The sequence below is a fragment of the Acartia tonsa genome, chromosome 10 (genome assembly GCF_053477335.1).
Source record: "Acartia tonsa isolate MP-2025a chromosome 10, ASM5347733v1, whole genome shotgun sequence".
In the NCBI taxonomy this organism is placed as follows: Eukaryota; Metazoa; Arthropoda; class Copepoda; order Calanoida; family Acartiidae; genus Acartia; species Acartia tonsa.
In genome coordinates this window covers 35,117,301-35,143,891 of record NC_137269.1, presented here as the reverse complement: position 1 = coordinate 35,143,891, position 26,591 = coordinate 35,117,301, and the positions used below count along the sequence as shown (strand labels likewise).

At 31.1% G+C, this 26,591-nt stretch overlaps 1 protein-coding gene across 2 annotated transcripts in view; it reads right to left on the bottom strand.

Moving 5' to 3' along the window:
- The window catches only part of NFAT (nuclear factor of activated T cells 3), a 109,300-nt gene that overhangs the window by 56,503 nt on the left and 26,206 nt on the right, over positions 1-26,591 (bottom strand). The window contains exon 1 of one of the 2 annotated variants that reach the window (XM_080174479.1): positions 8,432-8,862. The exons of the other annotated variant lie outside the window; for it this stretch is intronic. The gene's annotated coding sequence lies outside the window, so the exon portion shown is untranslated. Of the gene's footprint in view, positions 1-8,431; positions 8,863-26,591 lie in introns of those variants that run through there. 2 annotated transcript variants of the gene reach the window in all.

Below are 26,591 nucleotides of genomic sequence, written 5' to 3'. Positions count from 1 at the left end.
CTCACTTTGGTCTGTCTATGTAATACTATGAGATTATACTTAACGGACATATGCATTATTCTTATCTGCTATTAAATTTTTAATTTAAGGTCTTTATTATTTTTTTTTCATTCATGTGTTTTATAATTTAACATTAATGGTAAAAATTCAAAAAACTTATAAAACTTATTAGGTAATTTTATTAAATCTTAATTAGTTGCTTCAAAATAGCAGTCTAAAAATTGAAACCAATAGTTTTAATCTACAGAAAGGGTAATTTTGTCTTTCTCTCAATGGGAAAGCCTATACATCAATTTATCGTTCATGGATATCACTTTAATCCCATAAGTTTTAATTTGTCTATAGAAGAAGTGGCAAGTTTTTTTTATTGTTATAAATACAATAACATTAATTTAATTTTAACTATGATTGTTAGCAATACATTTTTGGTAAATGTGTACAGTTTCTTAAGATCTCCAAATCGATTTCATCCTATAATATGAAGTAGTAAGTTTTTTTTTTGTAAAAAGCTAATGATTTCGGAAATTGTTAATCCGAATTTATTGTACTTTATAAGCAACTAGCGGCTTCGCCCCTAGCCTCTAGGGGCTTTGTCCCAAGAGGTGATAAAAAAAATTAGGGTGAAATTCGTAAAAGGACCAGGGAAATCTTCAGAAGAAAAAAAAAAGAACCAAGGAAATCTTCTGCAAAAAAAAGGACCAAGGAAATCTTCTGCAAGTAGAAAAAAAAGGACCAAGGAAATCTTCTGCAAAAAAAAAAAAAATAAAAAAAATGGGGGGGAAAATTTTCATTTTTTGGGGGGTTGGGGGTGTCCCACCCCCGAAGAAAATAGCTTAAATCCACCACAGGACCGATAGGTATATACCCAATCGGTTCAGTGGTTACCGAGATCTTAAGCTTCAGACGGACGGACGGACAGACAGACAGACAGACATCAAGCTACTTTGTATTATAGATAATTATAATGTCTTTGGCTGGTTTTAGGCTATTTTCTGACATCCTTTGCCCTCCCCTAGTGACTAGGTGCGAAGCAAGTACTAACAATATATTTCTCAAGGCTCTTTCTAGAAATTATATTAATTTTAGTCATGTATGAATTTGATATGTATTTCTTTACATTTTAAGCCATCTATTATAATATTGATATATGAATTATTTAATGAATCTATAGATTCGGGGCATACGGGCGTACGGACAGACCTTATTAATATAGTAGCAGTGCTACTAAATACCTAGACAAATGATATAGCTTGCATGTACATACAATAATGTACAAATTTAAATAATTCAAAGTTACGATTAACACCAACAGAGATATTAGAGTAGAGGACCAAAGCTAATTCTTTAAGAAAAAGTTGATTTTTAAAATAAAATTGATTAAAATAAAATTTCTTCGTGACTAATTTGGCTTGATTTACATAAAGGCTAACAAAAGCTCAAGCATTGTAGGACACAATTTTCAGGGAAGCCCCGAGCATATGCGATTATCTTCATTGAACAGAATTAGAAAAGGTGTAGAACTTATTTGAAAGGTACCTAAGCATTATTTTTGTTATGGCTGTAAAAATTAGAAATCATGGGTATAGATACCTACCTAGTGTTAAAATTTTCAAATACACAAAATTTTATCAATCAATTTTAAATTAGTTTAAATCTTAATTTGTCTACAAATCACTTAAAAAACAAGGGGGGAGGGGTCGGATCTGACACTTTTGCGTAAACAGGGAGCATAGGCTTTGTCTTAGGAGTGAGAGGATAGGTTATAAAAGAAAAAAGTTTACTTTTGGGGTGTAATTTTTTTTATATTTAAAAAAATTTTGGATCTGGCCTCTAGGTTGTCTCTGGACAAGTAAAAATGAAAAAAAAATTTTTTTTGAAGAGTTAGAGTTCAACTTATAAAACAAAATATGCATCTTTTATCTTCAAATATGTTAATAATATTCAAAAGGATGCATATTTTGTTTTATAATTTGACTTCTAACTCTTCAAAAAAAAATTTTTTTTTTTCATTTTTACCTGTCCAGAGACAACCTGGGGCACCTGAACCTGGAGGCCAAATCCAAAATTTTTTTAAATATAAAAAAAATACACCCTAAAAGTAAACTTTTTTCTTTAATAACCTATCCTCTCACTCCTATAACCTATCCTCTCACTCCTAAGACAAAGCCTATGCTCAATGTTTACACAAAAGTGTCAAATCCGACCCCCCCCCCTTATTTTTTTCTGCCAAGCTTACTGAATTAGAAGTATAGTAGATAAACAAAAGGTACATAATTTTTAGAAACCATGCAATTTAGACATTCTACAACAGACTTTGTACAATACTAATACCTACCATCTAATGAGTTTAACTGCAATTGTATCAAAATTAACTGTAACAAATTTCTTTAACTTTCTGAAAGCTTAGTAGAGTTATTTTTATAACCTACATCATTTTGGAAGCTTTCAATGGCAAACCATTTTTGAAAAAGACATATCCTTATGTTATTTGTTTTTAAAAGTATAAGCAATCTCTTTTTTTAATAAAGACTCTAAACAAGAACATGATAACATTGCTTGTGAGAAAACTACTTTTCTTAATAACAAGGTAAAAGCCTAAACAGATCAATGATATTATACAATACAAATGATTTCACATTGAATTAACAAATTAAGGAGAAACTACTTGCATCACAAGGAAGGTATAGTAATTCTGTGGAAGAAATAGTTGGTTTACACCGGATAATGAACAACACGGATACTAATACAGAGCAAACATTTTCCACCTCTGTCCGAGGTTCTCTCACCACTGAAGAGTAAAAGTGAAGCTGTATTCCAATCACCGCAAACGTAACCAGTTTTTTCAAGATTTATGGGGTTCAATTTGATTATAACCAACTTTTCATTAGAAATGTGTATTTAATTTAAACCCTCAAAACAAATATCTTTTCTGACACCAATTATATTTTAATTCAGTTCTTTCAGGATCAAATATGAATGAATGCTAAGTATTCATTTTGTGTAAACTATTTCTGTTTTATTTTATAACTAAATTTTTGTTTACCAACTTAAAAAAATATCTTTTGATGATTATACAATGTTTCCTTAGCAAAGTATTTTTCATTAATAGAAAGTCTGTATTAGATGCATGAAAAGAGACATGTCTGAGATAGATTAATGAGTAATAAATTAGAGTGATTATATCCAGGGAGTAAGGGAGGGGACAATGGATCGAATATTCAATCTTTAGGAGTCTCAGACTTTGGGGACTGACTTAAAGGGAATGTGCAATAATTTAGCTGTTTCTGACTGAGATTGGGGACTTGCGCAAGAAATGCCGTTACTTGCTATGTAAGTTTTGAATATATATAGTTTTGCAGACAGAGAGTAGTTCAAATATAAATACACGGCCCCCCTCCCATACTATATTTCACTCCCTTCATCCCCACCTCCTTTTTAAAAGTAGACGAGAAAGGGAAATGGAGAAGGGAGGTGGGGGAAATAAACAGGATAAAAAGGGGCAGGAAGGCGTGCGGGTCATATACTTGCTACACGCCTGCCTGCCCCTTTTTTCCGTGTTCACATCACTTGCCCCCAAATCTCTTTTCTCTTTCCCTGTCATCTGAAGAGATCCAGGGAGATATTTCTAGTAATTAATTACAGAATGGTTATGTCAGTCTGTAATACTGGTAATCTTATTTTCAAATGATTGCTTTTTTTCTTGGAACTTTTTTCTTAGTTTATGGTTTTCTAGATTTAATCAACAATCACTTTACAATTTCCACCATATTTTCGGGATTATTCTGGTTTTCATGGCCTTTCTTCAAAAACTCTTAAATTGAATTAATTGCCCATTGTCCCCTCCCTTACTCCCTGGATTATATCTTTCTTCAAAATAAAAATTGTTCATTTCTTAGTGCATCTGATTTGCTATGTATATTCAATTCATAGAGCAGATAAGTAATAATTCACTTTCAGAATTAAATTTTCAAAATAATTTAGTTACTGCAGGGATTGGTGATCCTGTTTAAAAAGAATTAAATTCTAATTGTATTAGATCACTTTTACATCAATATTTAGTAAATCAGGTTTAATAAATTTTAGAGAATTTAAAGGATTTACTGTTATTTTGCCTCTATATCTAATAGTTATATTTTTATATGTTTACACAATAAAATTAAAAGTTATCCAAATTAGATTTAGTAAGGTTTTGAAAATCATGGTTTAATAAGTCTATAATTTTAGGTTTACTTTAGTATTTAGAATTTTATTTAATCTATAATACTGATAATTCCAAATTACGATAGTTCAGTATCCTGGGTATATGCTGGGATTAATGTTGCCAAGTGAAAATGGAAAAGATTTTTTTTATTTTGATAGTTTTAAGAACAATTCTACATAGGAGGGACACTTGTCATTACCACTAGGGGTGATGCCCCTAGAGGCTAGAGACGAAGCCGCTAGTAAACTTTGAAATAAGAAATATAAACAGTTTACATTTTAAATTTTAACAATCACTTACTTCTATATGAAGTAAAATCATGCTTTAGAATAATTAACTATAATTATTTTATATTTAGCTTTACTATAAGTAGGGACTGTTTGTTTTAAGGATATAACAGGGACGGAAAATGAAAAATAAATTTTCTTTACTGACTTGGAGGGGGAATAAAAATTAACAATATATTCTCTGAGTGAAAAATTCCTTGATAATTTTAGTTATTTATTGAAATATTTTTCGGTGTACATGGCATCCTCTTCAGTCTTGTAATTAAGCCAAGAAATTGTTTGGTCATATTATGGTTATATTATGTTACTGTATAACCAATGTACGCATAAATCCCTTCAAGAATATTTAATTCAGCAGAATCAAACTTTAAAAATGAGAGAAAAGAATAAATATGTATTTTTTATTGATTTTATGGTATCAGAGCATATAAAAGGTAACACCCAAATTTGCTTTTTTTGTCAATTTTCCTTGAAATATGGAGATATCTCAAAACTGATTGATTGGGCTTGTAAAGGAACTGTTTGAGTATCTTAGGTCGAAAAAGGTCTATTTTGTAAGCATTTTTAACTGAGTTTTGTCCAAATAATGATGAAAGATATAAAAAGGTGACACACACATTTATGACGGCAAGGCCTAATGCCATAAATAAAGCAATTTTACAACAGATTTTGAATTACTTCCTACTTCTTATTTACTACAATATTAAAATTTCTGTCACTCTTTATTTGTCTGATTTGTTAGGCTTTTGTGGGTGTAATCATCCTTGTAAATTATCTCTAGACTCATTCAGCTAAATATACAATGAAAATTAAACCTTTAATCTATAATACAAAGTAGAATGATGTCTGTCCGTCCGTCTGAAGCTTAAGATCTCGGTAACCACTGAACCGATCGGATTCTACTCTTTAGGGTATATACATATTGGTCCTGTGGGGGTTTTACGCTATTTTCTTGGGGGGTGGGAAATAAAAAATCCCCCCTCCGATTTTTTTTTCTTGCGGAGAAGTTAGATTTCTTCTTATGGAGAAGTTAGATTTTTTTCTTATGGAGAAGTTAGTTCACATAAAACTACTGGCGGCAGCACCAATTTTTTCTTTAATTACCTCTTGGGGCAAAGCCCCTAGAGGCTAAGGGCGAAGCCGCTAATTGCATATAAAGTACTATATATTTTAATCATTTAAACTATAAAATTGCTCTAATGAAATCAACAAATGCTAAAAGAACAATGACCTTTTTATAAGTAGCGCAGCTATTCTTTAATGTAATACGTTTTTCTGCCTTTACAACAGTTAACTTAATTGACGACGGATAATTTAAACTTATTAAAATAGAAATATTTGAATCAGAATTAAAAATTTAAAACATATAAGGGTCTATTTGTAATTTGTAAAAGATTACAACATAACTATTTCTGGGAAGTTAATGTTCGTCTGTCATACCGTTTCACCGTTTCAGAGCTTCGCTTTTATGGATGTTGTCATAATTGTTAAAACTAAAATTGAAAGGTTCGACTTTCTTCCTTCCACCTAATATATAAAAGGGATTTTAATCTAACAACTGCTATTTATCTATTCCTGTTTTCTTATTAAAAAAATGCAAACTAGCAGCCTTGCAATTTTGCTCTTGGCGAGAAAATGAAGGATGCAAAATGTGTTTTAAAAGACGTGCTAAAATTATGCAAAAAAGAATGGATTTTTTTGTAGAAAAATCAATCCTATTAAAGCAGTAAGGTTTTTTGTTTGTCCGTTTTGATATCGCTCACCACTGACCTGACTATTTTTTTTCATTTTAGGGAAGCTTCAAATAGGTTCTGGTATGGTTTTAAGCTATGTTTCTTCCCCCTACCTTCTCATGCGAATAAAGCGTCCCTGTTTGTTAGTCCAGTAAGATATCGAAAATGGCCAGACTAAGACTACTTTAGTTTTATAGGGTTTTAAGCTATTTAAAGCAAGATTTTCTTAAATTTAATTTAGCTATAAATAAGATGTAGGTATATTATTTTTCAAAATATTTTATAGAATGTATGAACACTATTTTGATGCTTATAAATAATTATTTAAGCATTTCTACCCACACGTCGTCCAAAATTTATAAGTGCAACTACACTTTAACTCACTTTTCTTCCGTATGTCTTTTTAAGGCTATAAGATTATTTTCTTAGCTGCTATTAAAGGTAGACATCTAATTTTTAAAACTGAAATCTGTAGTGAAAAAAATATGCATCTATTGTATACCTCTCTTTTAAGTCGGTTAGTCAGTAATACTCTGGGTATTTTGTAGAAGGTTTTGATTAACTTTACTTTTTTTTGTTTAAGCATAATATAAAAACATTTTAAGACAGCGATAGATAGTTAATCAAACAAAATAATTCTTCAAACATAAAATGAAATTCCTAGTAGTCAATTATCTTTGTTAATATTTATTCCCATATATTGCAATCAAATAATACAAGCGACGAAATTATGGGATGTTATAATTCCTTTAATCATTATCCTAAGAAATTCAAATAGTTATAGATAGAATTTACATGGATAAGTTGCCTTTTAGTATCAATATTTGTACACTTATTACTAATAACGTGTTTGTATTGTATTCCTATAGGACAATTAAAAGTTTATTGGTGTACATTTATTTGAGTAGCTCTTTAATAATTTTATATCACTGTATCACAGTTTACTGTACTATTTCCATGCAGCTTATTGTTGCTGCTCTACTAAAGTACATGATTATCCTTGTTTTATCTATCTATATTACTATTATTTTGTAAATGTGGTGTCAATGACCTCTCTAGAATTAAAATCAAAGATAATGAAATCTGTCGCCACATACTTGTTGATGAAATTATCCTATATCCTTTTTTTTATAAAGTTGTAAGATTATTTTGTCTGATGGAAAATATCTCGGAACTGCTGAGCTGAATTGGTGAATTGGCTGAGCTTTAAAAATATCCTATGGTGATTTTCAGCTGTTTTTCTGACCTCCCCCGCCCTCACCTAAAGATCTAGAAAATTGCTGGAAAATTGTACTTTTTCAGGAAGCAATTTAATTGTCTTTGGATGGTTTTAAACTATTTCCCTGACCTACCCTAAATCTATGTGTAGTATTTTTAGTAGGGAGCCTACTCTATAATTCACTTTGACCCTCCGTTTGTCAGAACACCTGTTTGCCCGTAACATCATGAGGGCTATTTGATTTTCTCTCCTGCTATTTAAGATAGACTGCTGATTTTTATTTGTTAAAATATCCCCAGCCAAAAAGCAACCATTATACAACTTCTATATAAGATAATTTGTCTATTTGTCCATCCCTGATTTCTTATGCTTTTTATGGATGTTATCATCCTTGTTTTTAATTATTTCACTTGATATTTACAAGCATCATTTATAATTAGCAATGATGTATTTTTTGTTCATTGTAGTACAATTGAATGACAGTAAAGAAGAAAAAATCTTATTATCTTACTGATTAATCCTATCCTATATTCTACAGTATTAAGATGTTTCTCTGTATGTATGTTAAGATCTTGTAAACGGATAGGGAAACAATACAAAAATGACTATAAGACCAAGCATTACGACATTATAAATTTAAATGATTTAGTTTAATTTAGCAAAGGAGAGGACCATTGTCCTATCCCTAAAGGGTCCTGGGTTTTTATTGGTATACATATGTATAATGAAAAATTGTTAATGGTGAAACTAAAGTTGTGTAATCATTTTGATTATGAAACTTTTTTTTCTCGAAAAACTTGTTTCTAATCTTAAATTTATTTAATTTTTTGCCTGTCTATAACTGCTGAGTTTGTCTGGTTTGAATGAGTAAAATACAAGTAAGACAATATCCATATAAATAGCGAAACACATCAATATGTAATATTCACAAAAAATATCTTTTGTACCATTATGATTGTCAAGGAAAATAAAAAATCAAAGAAAAAAATACCTTTTAGAATACACACTGCAACTTAACCCAGCACAAAAAAGAATCTAAGAAAAGACGACTTTTTTAGCATTTAAATATCTATTATCACTGTTATATTTGTTATGCCACAGTCCTGAGTGTGACAGGGATAAGAAGACTCGAAGAAAAGACAAAATATCACCTCACTCCCATTTCCTTATATCCCTGGTTGTGAAACTCGGAGACCTTTCTTATCCCTGAGCTAGGCTATGGCTAAGGTGGGCTGCTAGACTTCTAGTGTGCGCGCCCTGTTCCTTAATGTCCTGGTTATGCAATCACTTTGAATTGTCCTGATTTTAGAAACACTTTGGCAATACCATTTTTGTATTTTCACTTTAAACTAGCTATATTTTTCTTAACATATGTGTATATTAACTTAGAAAATCTAAAATTGACTAAGTAACAACTTTAACAGTCGGTATTCCTTCTCTCTCTCTCTCTCTCGGTCACTCGCTCCTTCCTCTTTAATGAAATGAAATGAAATAAACAGTGTGCTCAGATGAAAATTTTGCTCAAGTCCATTTTTTAGGTCGCGTGAAGTCCATTTTGCATGCACAAAAGTCCAATTTTGTCACTTTGGGAAGAAGGGGGGCAAAAAAGGGGAGGGGGGAGAAAATTTTGAAAATTTTTCTCAAGTCCATTGAACATCGGGAGGTTGCTTTTTTTCAAGTCCATTGAGGGTTTTCAAAAGTCCAATTTTCGAGAAAAATGGACTTGAAAAGTCCAATCTGAGCACAGTGGAAATAAACAATTTTTCTCTTTCTTTCTTGATCTCTCTCTCTTATCTCCCTCCCTCTCTCTTTCTAAATTTCTCTCCCCCACTCCCTCGCTCCAAAGAGATAGACTAGCCATTCCTGTTTTGTTAAGTTAAGGCTGTATAATACTTTGTTCAAGCATGGATGTTCCAAACAATCCCACAAAATGTCAAAATAGCAAATTAAAAGAAGTTGATTAAAATATTATCATCATTTTAACCACCTCAAAATTTCAAACTTTTCAATCTACCTCACACAAAAAAAAACATTGGATTTCCCCGTCAAAATTTGAAACTTCTTATTTTGCCCTATTTAATATTTATATACTGCATTTTACTTTTGTTAGTTTGTCGTTGCTGTTTTACTTAGTAAGTTTACCACAGGGCTCGAATCTGGATGGCCACACCACTCAAGCTTTTTTAGTGCTTATTTTCCATTTTTTTTTATTAAACTAGAACTTCAGCTATGCCATATTGCTTTGAACCTAAACTTAAAATCCCCACAGAGTTTAAAATGACAGCGGTCCCACCGTTTACGAGATCTTACCTCACATACTCACATACTAATTACTACTTTATAATGATTATCTTTTTTACAAAAATGTCTAATTTAAATCTAAATTTAATACGTAACAGTTTACTTCTGTATGTTATAAAATATTGTGAACTTGTTATTGCTGCGCTACCTATGAACATTTAGCTTTCTGTAATTCTAATTTTAAGATTTACTGTAATTTTAGCTATTTTTTGTTACATTTATGCTAATTTGCAATCAACACTAAGAAAGCAACAGGGAAATATGATGAAGCAAAGGAGAAAAAGGGGAGGTTCAGCTAAGAGAGAAAAAGAAAAGTGTGGGGGAGAAGGAAGAGATTTATTAAGCAACTGTTTAAAAAAGGGAAGGTAGATTTAAATGGAGAGAATGTCTAGTGATTAAAGGGAAAGGGGAGAAAATTTTTGTAGACTGGTCAGAGTTAATAATTATAGACTAATCAAAATCAGTTTAGAATTTAGAATAATACCTACTAATATCAAATTTAATTAATAAAAATGACAATTCTTTGTGGGTGAACTTTTATGCTAAGTTAAGTTGTAAGTTGCAGACAGACAGACTGACATGAAGGCATATTTATAGGGTTGCTATGCTAATAAAACAATAAAACAAACCATTAATCAGCAGTGCCATAATCAGTGATTTATTATCATTACCTGAAAAATATTAAAATTTCTTTATTCTATGCCATAGTTATTTCAAAATCACAATTTCGCTCATAATTTATAGTGATTGCTTTGGTTCATAAATATGATTATCCAAATTTGAGAAAAGGGTCAGGTAATTAATTCTGCACAAGATAGCAAGAGCAAATCTAAAACATTTTCTTAGGGGGTTATATATAAAAATACCACAGGGCCAATATGTTAGAAATGCACAAATAAGAGATATTTTGCTTGGAACAGATGATAAAATAAAGAGAAACTAACCATGATAACCATGATAACTTTGTATAGTCTCATTTACAAGTAATTAGACAATATGATTAGGCAAGCACTACCATCCAACCCACTTTTTAGGTTTGAAAATGATTAAGAGAAAAGAAAAATTAATAGGTTAATATTTATAAAGGTTATGATTCTTATTTGACCCCCCCCCCCAAAAAAAAAACCACACGTTAAAGAGCTTTAAACCTTTCAAGGACCAATACTAAGCTTCTGAGAAATTTTATTTGGGGGGGGGGGGGGAATCACTTTGGCCGTTAAAGAGATCTTATGCAATATAGATACAACTAACTACTTTAATATATACAATTATCCAACAAAAAATAATATAAAATTTTAAAGCAAAATACAGGCAGCACTCTAGATTACCTCTATTGAAGACAGCATAGATAGATAAAGAGAGTCATACCCTAGACTGACAAGTTTAAATTTCTAGTGTGTCGGTCGGTCGGTAGGGTACGCGGGTTTTCTCAAACTTCGCAGCACCGATAAGCGCGCATTAATATAACTGCGCAATTTGGAGACAAGGACATTTATGTCTATGAGTAATGCAGCAATTAAAAACTATGCAAAAACAATAATACATATCTTTAATTGTAATCAACTAAGGCTTAACTTTTGGTAATCAATCAACATACAAGAAATTGTTAAATAGATAGATAGAGAGAGATAAAATATGACTTACATTTGATAAGCTATATCAGGAAGTTTTATTTACAAATTTTATCCCTCTCTAAATGTTAAGCATAATTATAGAGGGGTAAAAATTAAAAGTTAGTCAAACCAATCTTTAAATCATGAAAAAAATACTTAGCCTACATAAATTAAGCATTTTTTGGGTTTAACTTTTTTTGTATGTAAAATTAAAACAAGACTTTTCAAGACGTGTTTATCTAGGAGTTGGAGAGTTATTATTATTAAAAAGAAGGATATGATATAAGGTAAAAACTAAATTTATATATATGCGAACATAAACAAAATTCAGAATGAACAGGCCCAAATGATAGAGAGCTTCGTTCTATCGGCTAATTACATAAAAAAAACCATTTCTGAATCTTTGGAACACTTTTATATGGTCTTGTTTGATATTTTAGAAACTTTGTCCTTAGTGTTTACTATTGTATTTTCTGTACTCAATATGTATATATAGGCCCAGACAAAAAAAGATACACCAAAGGGCGTGCAGAAGAGGATTTAAAGGGAGTGATTTAAAAACTAAAGCAACTAAGGGCAATTCTAACATGCTTAAATTAACGAAAAGAACTAACCGTTACGGCCTTTTGGACGGACAAACCGACCGACCCTTTTTATAGAAGAGCTTCGCCTAAAAAAAAACATTATTCAGCATTTATGTCAACTGATTAAAATAAGATTGTTAATAGCACAGATAGAATAGAATAAAATTTGAATTTCAATAAAATCACTATACATATAACATCTTCTAACCATATTATTAGAACATAACAAGGATGACAACATCCATAAAAGCGAAGCACTGAAACTGTAGGACAAACGGACATTAACACTTGTATAATGTCAGAACTGAATAATCAGAATATAAATGCATAAGAGTCGATGCAAAATCGTAAGTAAATTTGTTGAAAAACTGCTTAATACAGAATAATGTTTATGGACATACTTACATTTTTAAGACTTAATTGTAGAGTTTCTTCGCTTATAATATTGTACTTTGATGTCCCAGGAATCAGTATACAAAAAATCAGATCGATCGGATAATTAGAACATATAAAAATTTGTTGTTAAAAAAGTAAAAAAATCAACATGTTTAAAATGGACGTACGGACATTTTGGTAATGATTAAAGAGTTGCTACGCTTTCTAAATCGTACCTACTATACTACTACAGGAATCACCATGCAAAGTTTCAAAACGATAGGACAATTCTAACATGTCTAAATTAACGAAAAAAGCTATCCGTTACGGACGGACGGACGGACGGACGTACGGACGGACCGACCCTAATTATAGAAAAGCTTCGCTTTAAAAAAAAACATATTTCTGATTATCTTAAACCAAAATTTACCAACTACTAATTATTTGTAATACTCGTGATTTCTAAAATAAATGATTGATTTAAATTTTAGGTCATTTTGGAATTTTCCATTTCTATGTATGTAATTCAATTGATTAAATTATTATTAACAAGGATGACAACATAATCATAAAGCGAAGCTGATAATTCAACAAGTCCATTTTCATTTTTTTTTAGGCGAGGTAAAGAAAAATAAAATAAAGTAAAAATTTAATAACAATGCCAAGCAGATAAAAAAAAGTTAAAGAGTATATTTTAATCGTTTATGAAAATCTTTTTAAAAACTGAAAACTATCATCCTAATACATAGAGTACTACTGTTTTTTTTATCTAAAGCTTAAGATTTCAATAACTACTAAACTTATTGGTTCTTTTTTATAGAGGAGCTTTACATAGGCTATTTTAATACTATATTTAATTCTTGGGATGGTTTAAGGCTATTTTTTGACCTTTTTCTACCATTTAAATACAGAGCCCCCTAAATGCTAGGGGCGCAACCACTAGAATTGTATAATAAGATAATTAGCTAAAATACAGTACAACAGAAAGACAGACGAACATGTTAAAGTGAGGGAAGTTACTATAATTACAAAGATGATAAGCATATAAAAGAAACTTTTTACCACTGTTTTTAAAAATAATCTTAAAAATGTTGTTACATATTTCTCTTTATTTTATAAACTAGCGGCTTCGCCCCTAGCCTCTAGGTGCCCCAAGAGGTTTGATCAACCTATTTTTGTGTTATTTATATTTAAAAAGAAAAACAAAAAAAATTTGGGGGGGGGGGAAGGTGGTCGGGTAGTCGACCCCCATTTGTTAATTTAAGTTTTAAAAGAAATTTTTTTTTTGGGGGGGGGGGTGGGGGTTTCACACCCCCAAGAAAATAGCTTGAACCATCACAGGACCAGTAGACATATTCCCTGAAGAGTAGATTCCAATCGGTTCAGTGGTTACTGAGATCTTAAGCTTTAGACAGACAGACGGACAGACAGACAGGCAGACATCGTACTACTTTGTATTATAGATTAAAATATTTTTATTTTCGAAGCAACTCTGATTTTCCAAATGTCTCTTTTTGTGCATTTGGAATCTCGATTTTCATTGCTGCTGTTTAAAAAAAGAAGTCTTAAATTACATAAAAACATTCTAACGACTAACAAATGAGAATTAACCCTGTCATAAAGTAACAAGATGTCTGTGTGTATGTCCATGTAAGGAAGGAGCTCACTAAACGCAGTACCGATATGGTTATCTCAAAAATGTTTTTTGGGCTTTTTCTTTTTAAAACAAAAATTTAAAGTAAAGATTCGACATACACCCTACCCCTTATCTCAAGTGCCCCTAGAGACCGTCCAGGGGGCGTAGCTGCAAGGTAAATTTATGAAATTAATTAAAATTTATTAACCACTGGACAGACTTGATTAACCATAATAAGGAAGCTTCCTGGTGGTCCTTAACTAGTTTTTATCTTAATTTTTGGATGGGTATGTCTACAATTAAGAAACAGTAGCCTCCACCCCCTCCTTCATAAAATCTCCTTTGTGTATATATTAGCTATTTCTTTAGTCATAAGAAGCTAGAGGCGAATCTTTCTATTGTAAAAATCAAGTTTTACTTAATTGTGGAACACAGTAATAGTGTCTGACTAATTATGACGTAACAAAAAAAATTAGCCAATGAGAGGCCGTTATTGACCAATGGAAAATTTTATAGTGGCCTCTCATTGGCTATTTTTTTTTGTTACGTCATAATCAGTCAGACACTATTACTGTGTTTTTAATTGTGACCTTACATAACTAAAAAAAAAACAACAAGTAGGCAACTTTTCTACATAAATATATGTATATAATATTTTACATAGCAGTGGGTGTAAAAGAAACAATTTTAAAGGACGTGTTTTGAAAAATAACTGATAAAATGCTTAGCCACTGCCCTCTAATTTTTCTTATTTTTTTTTGAAAAAATAAAGATTTTATGGTTACGTGCATTTTCAGAACTCGGGTTGATGGAAGGGGAGGGTGGATGGTTTTTGACCTTCCCCCTCCCCCCTAAAACAAATTCAAGAAATTTTTGCCTATAATAAGAACCCAATCAGTCTAATATATGACAAACATACAGACAGACAGACAGAAACACAACATCCTGCCTCTAATATATATAAATTACTTATGGTAAGCAAACCTGAAATGCACGCCTTTACATCTTTTACAGTCGCAAATAAATAATTTGCTACACCACTTTATTTGTTTTTTGTGAACCTAATTTTATCTTTGACAAGGAAAGGTGTATTAAGACTGATAAAAGATTTAAAAAAAACATGAAGATTTAAAAAAGTGTAATATCTTCTTTTTTAAGTGCATCAAAGGGGTCAGGGACGTACAAGCTTTTTATTTTGAGGGGAGTATAATAAGGGGTTTTCAAGGTTTGAGGGGGGGTTATCTAATGTACTTTAAAAACTTTTGAGGGAGGTAAAATGAGAGGTTTGAAGGGTAAACCATCTTATTTCTTTAACAGATCATCTTTTGAGAGAATGAAAAATGCACTAAAACCTGCCTAATACCAATAATAAGCTGCTCTAGAGATTGTGAAAAAACCAATTCCTTCATTTTTGCAAACGCACATCCAGCTTCTTTAGTTCATGAGATAAGGTATCTTGAGGGATGAGCCAATTGATGATAACAAAGCCTTCACAAAAAAATTTACAAAATTACCCCCTATGTTAATCAAAATTATTAATGGAAAAGTTATGCGAATGTTCCTTCGTTCCAAAAACTTTTACAAATAACGTAACAACTGTTTTTATCTATCTATTATAAAAGTAGCTTGATGTCTGTCCGTCTGACCGTCTGTCCGTCTGACCGTCTGTCCGTCTGACCGTCTGTCCGTCTGTCCGTCTGACCGTCTGTCCGTCTGTCTGTCTGTCCCTTAAGATCTCGGTAACCACTGAACCGATTTGATTCTACTCTTCAGGGAATATACCTACTGGTCCTGTGGTGGTTTTAGGCTATTTTCTTGGGGGGTGGGACACCCCCAACCCCCCCCCCCCCCAAAAAAAAAAAAAAATCCAACCCCCCAAATTTTTTTTTACATTTTTTGTAAAATCTCAGTAACTGCTGATCAAATTGGGCTCTACCCTTCTAGGAATATACCTACTGGTCCTCTGGTGGTTTTAAGCTATTTTCTTGGGGGGTGGGACACCCCAACCCCCCCAAAAATAAAAAAATCCTTACTTCCAAAATTTTTTTTTTTTAATTTTTTTAAAACAAAAACCGGTAATTGGGGTGGGGGAACCGCACTGCAACATGGGGCGAAGCCCCAATGAATCCCCCCCCCCGAAAAAAAAATCAAAATATTTTTTTTTAATTTTAATTTTTGTGTATGCGAACAACCTAGGTCTAATTTTTACGAATTGAAATTTTTGTGTATACGGCAAACAACCTGGGTTTAATTTGTACAAATTAAAATTTTTGTGCATAAAGCGCACAACCTGGGTTTAATTTTACCACAGAGTAATTAAACAAAGAATATTTTTTTGAATATTTCTATTAAGGAGGGTTGACTTCCCAAAACTATATATGGCGAAGCCCCTAGAGTCTAGGGGCGAAGCCGCTAGTAATACTAAGAAGAATGATGTCTGTTCGTCTGTCCCTTAAGACCTAGGTAACCACTGAACCGATCGGATTCTATTATTCAGGGTATATACCTATTGGTCCTGTGGTGGTTTTAAACTATTTTTTTGGGGGGGTGGGACACTCCCAACCCCCCCAAAAATGAAATTTCCCCCCCCCCTCAAAAAAAAAATTGGAGGGAGACTATGGTTCGCAGCACCCGAATTTATTTTTATTTTTTTTAAAACTACCTCATTGGGCAAAGCCTTAACTATTTATGTTTTTAAATTGTATTGCAGTTTCTTGTTCTTATATGATCTGGAAAGGTGCGCAGGTCTTGGACATAATTGTCCTTGTTTTTGCAAATATTTGTTCCTACTTTAGAAACTCTAAAAGAAGCAAGTATTTTAATCAGGTTTATATCAACATTAGCAGGGAAAAGTAAAAAGAAGTTTTATCATTCTTCTCCTAAATTATTTTATTATAATTCTGGTGCAGGGTTGGTGAATATTTTCTATAGAAAGATGAATTTATCTTTTATTGCCCTATCCCTGGATTTCTGTGATAATACAACTTGAGAGAGAGAGAGAGGGGTCAATGGACAGTTTATGACACCAATCCCATATGTTTTATAATAACGCTTTCTTATTCGTTAGCAACTTTAGGGACTTGAGTGAATTTGACTGGTTGGCTTATTAAGTTGAGTGTTCAAACGTTCCAACAACTAATTTTGAGTATCATCATTGGGGATGTTTACCAATTCACTGGGCATTGTCTTATCCTTTTTGATCCCTGGCAAACTAGAGAGTCAAAAAGATGAACTAAATTTAATGAATACCTAACAGAAGTCCAAGTATATATACAACTTTAAAAGGTACAAGGGTAAACAACAACAACCACTAAAATGCTGTTTCTAATAGTTTTTATATTTGGTTTATAAAATATTATTGTTCAGTGCATTTTAGTTAACTAGGGGCGATTTCTTTTGGGAGGGTGGAGATAGCCTCCATAAAATAGTTATAAACCTTACCTGGATGTGGATATATAAAAGACTGTAAAAATACCGTGGAGTAGCAAATTAAAATATCTTTTAGAATCTGTAATTTAACAGCTTATGGAAATCAGTACCCTTATGAAAAGAAAATCGTCGATATTTTTATTTGATGTACTATTACAAATACATATCTAATAGTATTCAAAGATTATGTAAGTCAACATAGATGACAATATCAATAAAAATATCAAATCTTTTAAAATATTTGTTTTCTCTTAAAATAAAAGAACAGCTAAGCATACGATTGGAGGGACGAACTTAAACAAATAGTAGAATCTCTTCGATTATGTGAATATATAAAAGATAATTTAAACATCTATCATTAAAAGCACCCAAGAAAATCTTGCCCATATATAATGGACAGACGGACAATTAACGTAAATTATTAAAGAGCAACTTAGTTACTAAAAATAGATTTTAATTGAAATAAAAACATTTGAACAAAAACGTTGAAAACATACGACTTAAACAGTTAGGGAGTTGAATCCATTTTTATAGAAGCAGAACTATAATCTATGATTATGGTTTGGACCCTATAAAACTGTAATCTACCCTTCCACTTTCCCCTCTCTTGGTGAAGATATCTTCAACGCCGATACGATTTTTGAAATATAAGATTCCACTTTCAATAGAGGTGAAACTGAAATCATACATTCATGTTTACATATCAGTTATTCATAAACATTGATTTCCTTATTTATATCGACATAATAGTAATGTATCATTCTACTTTCAATAGAGACAAAACTAAAATGATACATTCAAGATAACATATCATATATTTAAATCGACATAGTAGAAATGGTACATATTAGTTAGTTTTTTTTATATTTTTATTAGTTTGAAGTTTTTAAGAAAAAAAAGGACCTAAAAATAAAGGTTGCTAACACTTAACAATCAGGCCCATTTCCGTACCTTAATCGTTCAACGCTCCCCCCCCCCCCCCTTATATCATCTCGGCTCCTATTAGAGTTAGATGGCAAAAAAAATTGTGCATGTTCCCTTTTAAATAATAAATTTCCAACTTTAAGTGAGACAAAGTCATTTTTCGCTTACTTCACCCTTTCATTTAACAACTTTATTTTTTAAGGTTATTTAAAATGTTGAATGGATGTAATTTCCTTATTTTTGAGGCTAGAACAATTTTTTCAGAAAATGTTTATCTTAAAATAAAATTTATATTAGAAATCTCAAAACATAAATTTTCTTATTCGTTGGCTTAACAATTTTGGGGACTTTTACTGAATTTTGATTTGTTGGTCTAACCACTACTATAATACAAAGTATGCCTGTCTGTCTGTCTGTCCATCCATCTGTCCCTTAAGATCTCGGTAACAACTGAACCGATCAGATTCTACTCTTCAGGGTATATACCTATTGGTCCTGTTGTGGTTTTAAGCTATTTTCTTGAAAAGTGGGACAACCCCAACCCCCCAAAAATGAAAATTCCCCCCCCCCCCAAAAAAAAAAATCTGGTGATGCCCATAAATTATGGGCGCAGCATCAGAATTTTTTTTTTATATTTTTTATTTTTTTTATATTTTTATAAAAATTACCTCATGGGGCAAAGCCCCTAGAGGCTAGGGGCGAAGCTGCTAATACTTAATAACCTAACCATTCAAAATCCAATAAAAGTCCCCAAAGTTGTTAAGCCAACCAATAAGAAAACGTTATCGTAAAACTTGTAATAAACAGTCCATTGTCCACCTCTCTCTCTGCTAGTTCCCAAAGTTTTATAAAAACATTTTCATTTTTGTTTGCTTAACATCTTTGGGGACTTTTACTGAATTTTAATTGGTTAGTTTATTTAGTATAGTGTCAAAATGTTTCAACCACTGATGGCAAATTACAGTAGGGGTATTTTTGGGAATGTACATCCATTTATCGGCTTTTGTCTTATCCCTTTAGATCCCTGGTGGCGATAAACTTGAATTAAAGTATCTAGAGGTTTTGGACCAGCTAAGAAGGTAATTTTAGTCCAATGTTCCCTACCTCCCTGGGTACAATTAAAGTTGTCTACAGGGAGGGAAAAATGGACGAAAAATTAAATAAATTCTGTCTATAATAACATGAGAAGACATAATGAGAAGGACAGTAGCACCCTGTAATCGTTATCAGAAAGTCTTGAATGTCCATTTAAAAATTCGACGAAGCTTTTTAAATTAAGAGTTATAACAATAAAAATTGATAAGATACATACAAAATGTTATTGCTTCTAAGCGACGTTTTCTACAAAAAGGGTTGGTAGAAGTCTGTATTTCTAAAAAAATCCCTCTTATGGTTTGCAGGTTTCTATAACTATGTCTTTTTAATATGTTAACTCTCAGCAAAATAAGGGAGGGTTTAAATTTCAGCAGTACCCAAAGTTTTATAAACATTTGTTGGATTTATAAATTTGTTTACTTTTATTTAATCTTAATTGGTTGATGAAAAATGGCATTGTCAAAACTAAACAGCCAAGATTAGTTGTTTATTGCATCTGTTTTTCCAGTTTTGTTAACCCGAAGGGGCGAAGGCCCAGTCTAACAATACTGGTGTTCATGTTACAACTTTTTACTTTACTATTTGTAGAAAAATGTCTATAATATAATACAATACATGGTTTCAAGTATGGATTAGGCGGGTCTGATCCAGCGGATATTAATTGGTTTTGTAGCCATACTGGAAAATCATAAAAAATCATGGACAGAATGATGGACAGGCAGAAAAGTGAATTGTAGAGTACCATCGCATTTTATTCTTTCTTAGTTAGTATTTGTATCCAGAGAGGGAGGAGACAATTGACTGCTTATTAAAATAGTACACACAGTTTTACAATAACGTTTTCTTATTTGTTGGCTTTGGGGATTTTTACTGAATTTTGATTGGTTGATTAAATTGTGTTTATAAACGTTTGAACCACTAATTTAAATCTACAAAAGGGGTTATTTAGTGCGTCATCATTATGGATGTGCATTAATTTATCGGCCATTGTATTATCTCTTTAGATACCTGATATGTTTCATAATTTTATATGTTAGCTTTGCTTAAACTGTTTTTAACCTATTTTTGAATGGGGGGTCAAAAATATACTAGGACACCTATAGAATCAGACTGCAGAGCCCAAATTTGAATTAAGTCCCCAATAAACTTTTTTTTGGGGATTTAAAAATTAATTTTTAGTGTTGCTGTAATCATTTTGACCGAAGCAAAAGCTCTTTTGTTACTTCGGGTAATATTGTGGCTTACAGAACATTTTTATATAATTCACTTTATATTGATACAATAAAAAAAACATTACTCTGTTCATTGGAAATAATTTTTTTTTCCAAAACAATTAATTTCATTGAAAAATCTAACATTTACAATAAAACAAATAATTCTGAAATCTAACCAATAAGAAGACTTGTTTTATTTCAATTCCTAACAATTCAAAAAAAGAGTGTTTTCACAAAGTGACTTATTTCCAATGTAGTTGAATAATTTTTATTTAATTAAAATGAAAAGAATGAAAACCATACACATAAAAGATACATTCTTTTTAAAATTATTTTAAAAAATAAGTTTGAATAATCTTATTTTATAACGCATTTGTATATGTGACAAAAATAAATTTGTTGTATTGCATAAACATTTGTTGTCATTTAACCATTTACAGCCATTTTTTATGTTTTTAAAATAAGTGAGAGAACACAAACATGTTAATGTTAATTCGTTGATATATTATAAAGAATTAACTTTTTAGTGAATTTTTATAGTAAAATCATAAGGCCTAATTTTACTCTATACCAGAATACAATATTTATGAAGCAAAACACTCTAAAAGCTACGAATTTTACCCAAATAAAAAAAAACCTTTTGCTTCGGTCAAAATGATCACGGCAACAGTAAAAATTAATATTTAAATCCCCCCAAAAAAGTTTATTGGGGATTTAATTCAAATTTAGGCTCTGCAGTCTGATTCTACTGGTGTCATAGTATATTTTTTATATACGTTTTAAAAATAGGTTAAAAACAGTTTAATTGAAAGCTTTTCATTACATTAAGTTTTTAGTCTTAAGTATGTGTTATCTATAATACAAAGTAGCTTGATGTCTGTCTGTCCGTCCATCCGTCTGAAGCTTAAGATCTCGGTAACCACTGAACAGATTGGATTCTACTCTTCAGGGTATATACCTATTGGTCCTGTGGTAGTTTTAAGCTTTTTTCTTGGGAGGTGGGACATCCCAAACCCCCCAAAAATGAAAATTTCCCCTGAAAGAAAAAAAATAAAAATTTTTTTTTATGTTTTTATATATTCTTATATTTTTTTATGCTTTTTTTTACTTTTTTATATCTAAATTTTTTTTTCTTTTTAAATTTCTTTTCTTCTTTTAAACTTTGTTTTATCAAATTAAAAAGATTGAGAAACCTTACTTCTCCTGTAGGGGCAAAGCCCTAAAAAGGCTAATTTTTTAAAAACATTAAAAAAGAGAAAAAATTTGAAGGTTTAAAAAAATATAAATCAATATAAATAAATATAAAAAGTTTTAAAGAGTTATAAAGAGTTATAAAATGTTATAAAATACAGAAAACATACAGAAAACCAAAAAAATGTAAACAAATTTTTAAAATTCTTCATTAAAACTTTGGGTAAAAAAGCCCCTAGAGGCTAGGGGCGAAGATGCTAGTCTATAATACAAAGTAGCTTGATGTCTGGCTATCCATCTGTCCCTCTGAAGCTTAAGATCTCAGTAACCGCTGAACCGATTAAGCTCTACTTTTTAGGGTTTATACCTTCTGGTCCTGTGATGGTTTTAAGCTATTTTCCTGCAGGGTGGGACACCCCCCAATCCCTCCAAAAACTAAAAACCACCCCCTCCCACAAAAAACTTTATTTACATTATTTATAAAATCTTAGTAACTGCTGAACAGATTGGGCTCTACATTTCTGGGAATATAGCTACGGGTCCTCCGGTGGTTTTAAGCTATTTTCTAGGGGGTTGGGACACCCCAACCCCCCTAAAAATTAAAAAAATCCCCATTTCCAACAAAAACCAGTAATTGGGTTGGGAGAACCCCACTGCACCATGGGGCAAAGCCCCCATGAACACCCCCCCCCCTAAAAAAAATTATTGAGCTTTTTGTAATTTTAAACATTGACATCTTTTAAGTGTTGTCGCACATATAGGTATTAAATAAAATTTACAGAGGAGAGTTTTCAATTTTTGTGTATACGGTGAACAACCTGGGTTTAATTTTTACAAATTGAAATTTTTGTGCATACGGCACACAACCTGGGTTTATATTAACAAAGAGTAATTTGGCAAAGAATAACTTTTTTGAAAATGTTACACATTATTTTCTATGTAGTGTGCAAAAAAGTTTTAACATGTTATTTTGTATAACCACCTCTTACCTTGCTAAAATATCATGCTGTATGTGAGGGGTAAATATGATAAATATTTTCATACTAATATATTCTAAATAAAGTAAATCTTTAAATATTTAGTAGTAATAGAATAATTCTATGCAAAAATATTTTTTATATATTTTTGCAAAGTTTATCCTTTATTATGCAGTCTGGCTAAACTTGTGTGCAAGACAAAAGAGAGAGTGGGGGGGGGGGGTAAGTAGAGTGGGTTGGAGAGAGAACCAGGATCTTGCCATGAAAAGAATGCCACTACACAGTCTAGGCCTAACTTTCATAAAGATCAGACATGCCTAACACTAGGCCTAACTTTCATAAAGATCAGACATGCCTAGCACTGTCTACATACTGCATAATTTAGACTAAACTTTTAAGTTTAAATATGTTGCTGTATGTAATTGTTATATTCTTATATCAATACTTTTAAATAAATGTTGAAATTATCATACATTGAAGCTTAATCTTCCACAGAATTGAAAGTAATACATAAGGTCTTAGTCTTTCCATTGTGGATAGGATAACAAATAGTTGACTTTATTAAATATTGTCATTGCCCTCTATTCAACAAAAGAGTTGATTAGATATTTAGTTATTACTGTCATTGCCATCTATTCAACAATAGAGTTGATTAGATATCCACCTGTTATTATTGTCATTGCCATCTATTCAACAAAATAGTTGATTAGATATCCACCTGTTATTATTGTCATTGCCATCTATTCAACAAAATAGTTGATTAGATATCCACCTGTTATTATTGTCATTGCCATCTATTCAACAAAAGAGTTGATTAGATATCCACCTGTTATTATTTTCATTGCCATCTATTCAACAAAATAGTTGATTAGATATCCACCTGTTATTATTGTCATTGCCATCTATTCAACAAAAGAGTTGATTAGATATTTACCTGTTATTATTGTCTTTGCCATCTATTCAGCATAAGAGTTGATTAGATAATTATTGCTATATTTAGACATATCATTGCCCCCTAAGATTTTATTTAGTATTAGCTATAATTCTAAGCAACTCATTGCACATAGAGTTGCCCCCATGACTTCTGGTTGTGTTGACCTGTACAGAGTACAGGGAGGGCTGTATAGAAGAAATTAGCCCTTAAAACAATTAGAATTATAGCTAGGCCCTATCTAGGGACCAACAAAACCCCCCTAAGTTACCCACGTGCCATTTTAGCCCTGCAAATAGGGGGAGGCAAATTTTTGTGGGGTAGGGGTGGATTAATTTTTATAACATATTATTTATGGCTCCCCGTTTATCAGGAAATTAACAGGAAGACCATATTATTTTCAATTATTAACCAAATAGATTAACCTATGTATGATATATTTCAACAATTTAACCTTTTAGATTGACCTAACTATGGTATATTTTTAGAATTTAACCCAATAGATTTATCTATGCATGAATAATTATTATTACAGAATAGCATCAATACTTATATTTTTAGAAATATCCATATGCATTATTTACAGAATAGATGAAAAATCCTATTTTAACCCAATAGATTTATCTATGCAAGAATAATTATTATTACAGAATAGCATCAATGTTTCTATTTTTAGAAATATCCATATGCATTATTTACAGAATGGATGAAAAATCCTATATTATTATAAACATCTCTAGAAATATCATGATGAAAAGAATAATTTATAAATTCTTATGAAGATAATATATTTCTCTTTATGCTATGATTAAAAAAAAATCCAGACAGTTTATTGCCTTGGGTGCGCAGGGTTTGCAAACCTGCTAAATCACCTTATTGTACTTAAAATCAGGAATAAGTAGATAAGTTTATTCCTATACTTATTTTATTTTATTATTATATTAAAACTCTAAATTTAAAATGATCTTTTGATTCATGGCAGAATCTTGTATTTGTGTTTGAAAGTGGCCATAATTGTCAGAACTCAAAAGATTAGTTTCTTAATCATCAAGTTCTATGATACTATATAAGAAAAAAAAAAATCAATAATAGTACTTATTCCTTTATGCAAGGTTTTAAACAGCAAAAACTCTCAGACAAAATAATCTGATGTGCCATTCAAGATTTTTAAACTATGTATTGCGTGAATGGTAGACAGATAAAAAAGAGAGAGTTGCAAATCCAGTTCCAAAATGGTATATGAATTGAAAGTAATACTCAAGGATAAATGAATATAAAAAAAAAATATTCTAAATCAAATAATATGATTAAACTCTTTATAGAGTATTACTTTACTAGCTTTTCTATTTGTGTATTTTAATTGCATCACTAGTGGATACACCCCTATCATCTAGAGATTGGAGGGCCTAGAAAAATAGCTTAAAACCTTCCCAAGACTTAAATATGAAAATAAAATAGTGAACCCAATCGGTTCAGTGGTTATTGAAAATTAGTAATCATACAAATAATAGCTTTCTATTTGATTTTTATTGCATTACTTGTGATCACACCTCTATCACTAGAGATTGGAGGGCCTAGGAAAATAGCTTAAAACCTTCCCAAGACTTAAATATGAAAATAAAATAGTGAACCCAATCGGTTCAGTGGTTATTGAAAATTAGTAATCATACAAATAATAGCTTTCTATTTGATTTTTATTGCATTACTTGTGATCACACCTCTATCACTAGAGATTGGAGGGCCTAGAAAAATAGCTTAAAACTATCCCAATAATTATATATGAAAATAAAATAGTTTTAAACCATCACATGACCTATGTGAAGCTTACCTAATATAGTGAACCAAATTGGTTCAATGATTATTGAAGTCTTAACAATAATTCTAAGAAAAAGGAGAAAAAAAGTAGTTAATCTGAAAATAGATTGCCAATTTATAGATTAATTAATTTTAATAATATGTTCAAAACTAAAGAGTAGCTGTGCTTCTTATATCAATGAAGTTGCTGCACTAATTAAATCTATAAAGTAGCTACAACTCTAACATCTATAAAGATGCTAGTGTTTAAGTTGTTTAATCTTCTTAAATCAATGAAGTAACTCTACTTCTTAAATTAATGGAGTAGCTGCGTTTTTTTTATAGCAATAAAGAAGCTGCGCTCCTTTCTTAAATCAATGGAGTAGCTGTGCTTCCTATATCTGTAAACAATCTAGATAGTAGCTATATCTATAAAGTAGCTGCACCTCTAACATTTATAAAGAACCAAGTGTTTAAGTTGAAAAGGAAAAATAACGAGTATTGTGTGCTTTTGTTATACACCTATAGAGAAGATTGGTTTAAAACATTGCACTCAAGAAACACAGTGAAATAAAACTGGATATTTTGTAAATTAGAATCTTCAAAGAAAATTATATGAGTTTTCCCCCATGAAAAATAAAGGGTATTAAGATAAAATTTTTACATACATTATTATAACTTCTTATTATTTTCCACTGTGGTATATGCTTAAAAAGGCAGTGGTTTTCAAACACACCTGACGACGCACATAGGATAGGATTGAAAGAAGAGAGAGATTGTGGGTGTGCCTGTGTGTATGTAGCTCTGTGTGTGTAGAGTGTAAACTACCCTTTTTATAGATATAAGTAACAGTTGGGAGCATGAAAAAGGATTTGAAATGTTAAGAATAAAGATAAAATCATTCTTTATCTTTCTATTAGACTAGTTTCAAACATTATATGTTCTTTTTATTCTTATGTAGAATACTTTATATACATGCATTTAACAAAAATGTTTACAAAAACCCTTACCTTTCTTGGGCTTAAACCTAGAATAATTGATGGAATGTTTGAATGTGATTCAAGCATTGAAGTGAAAGAGAGTACAA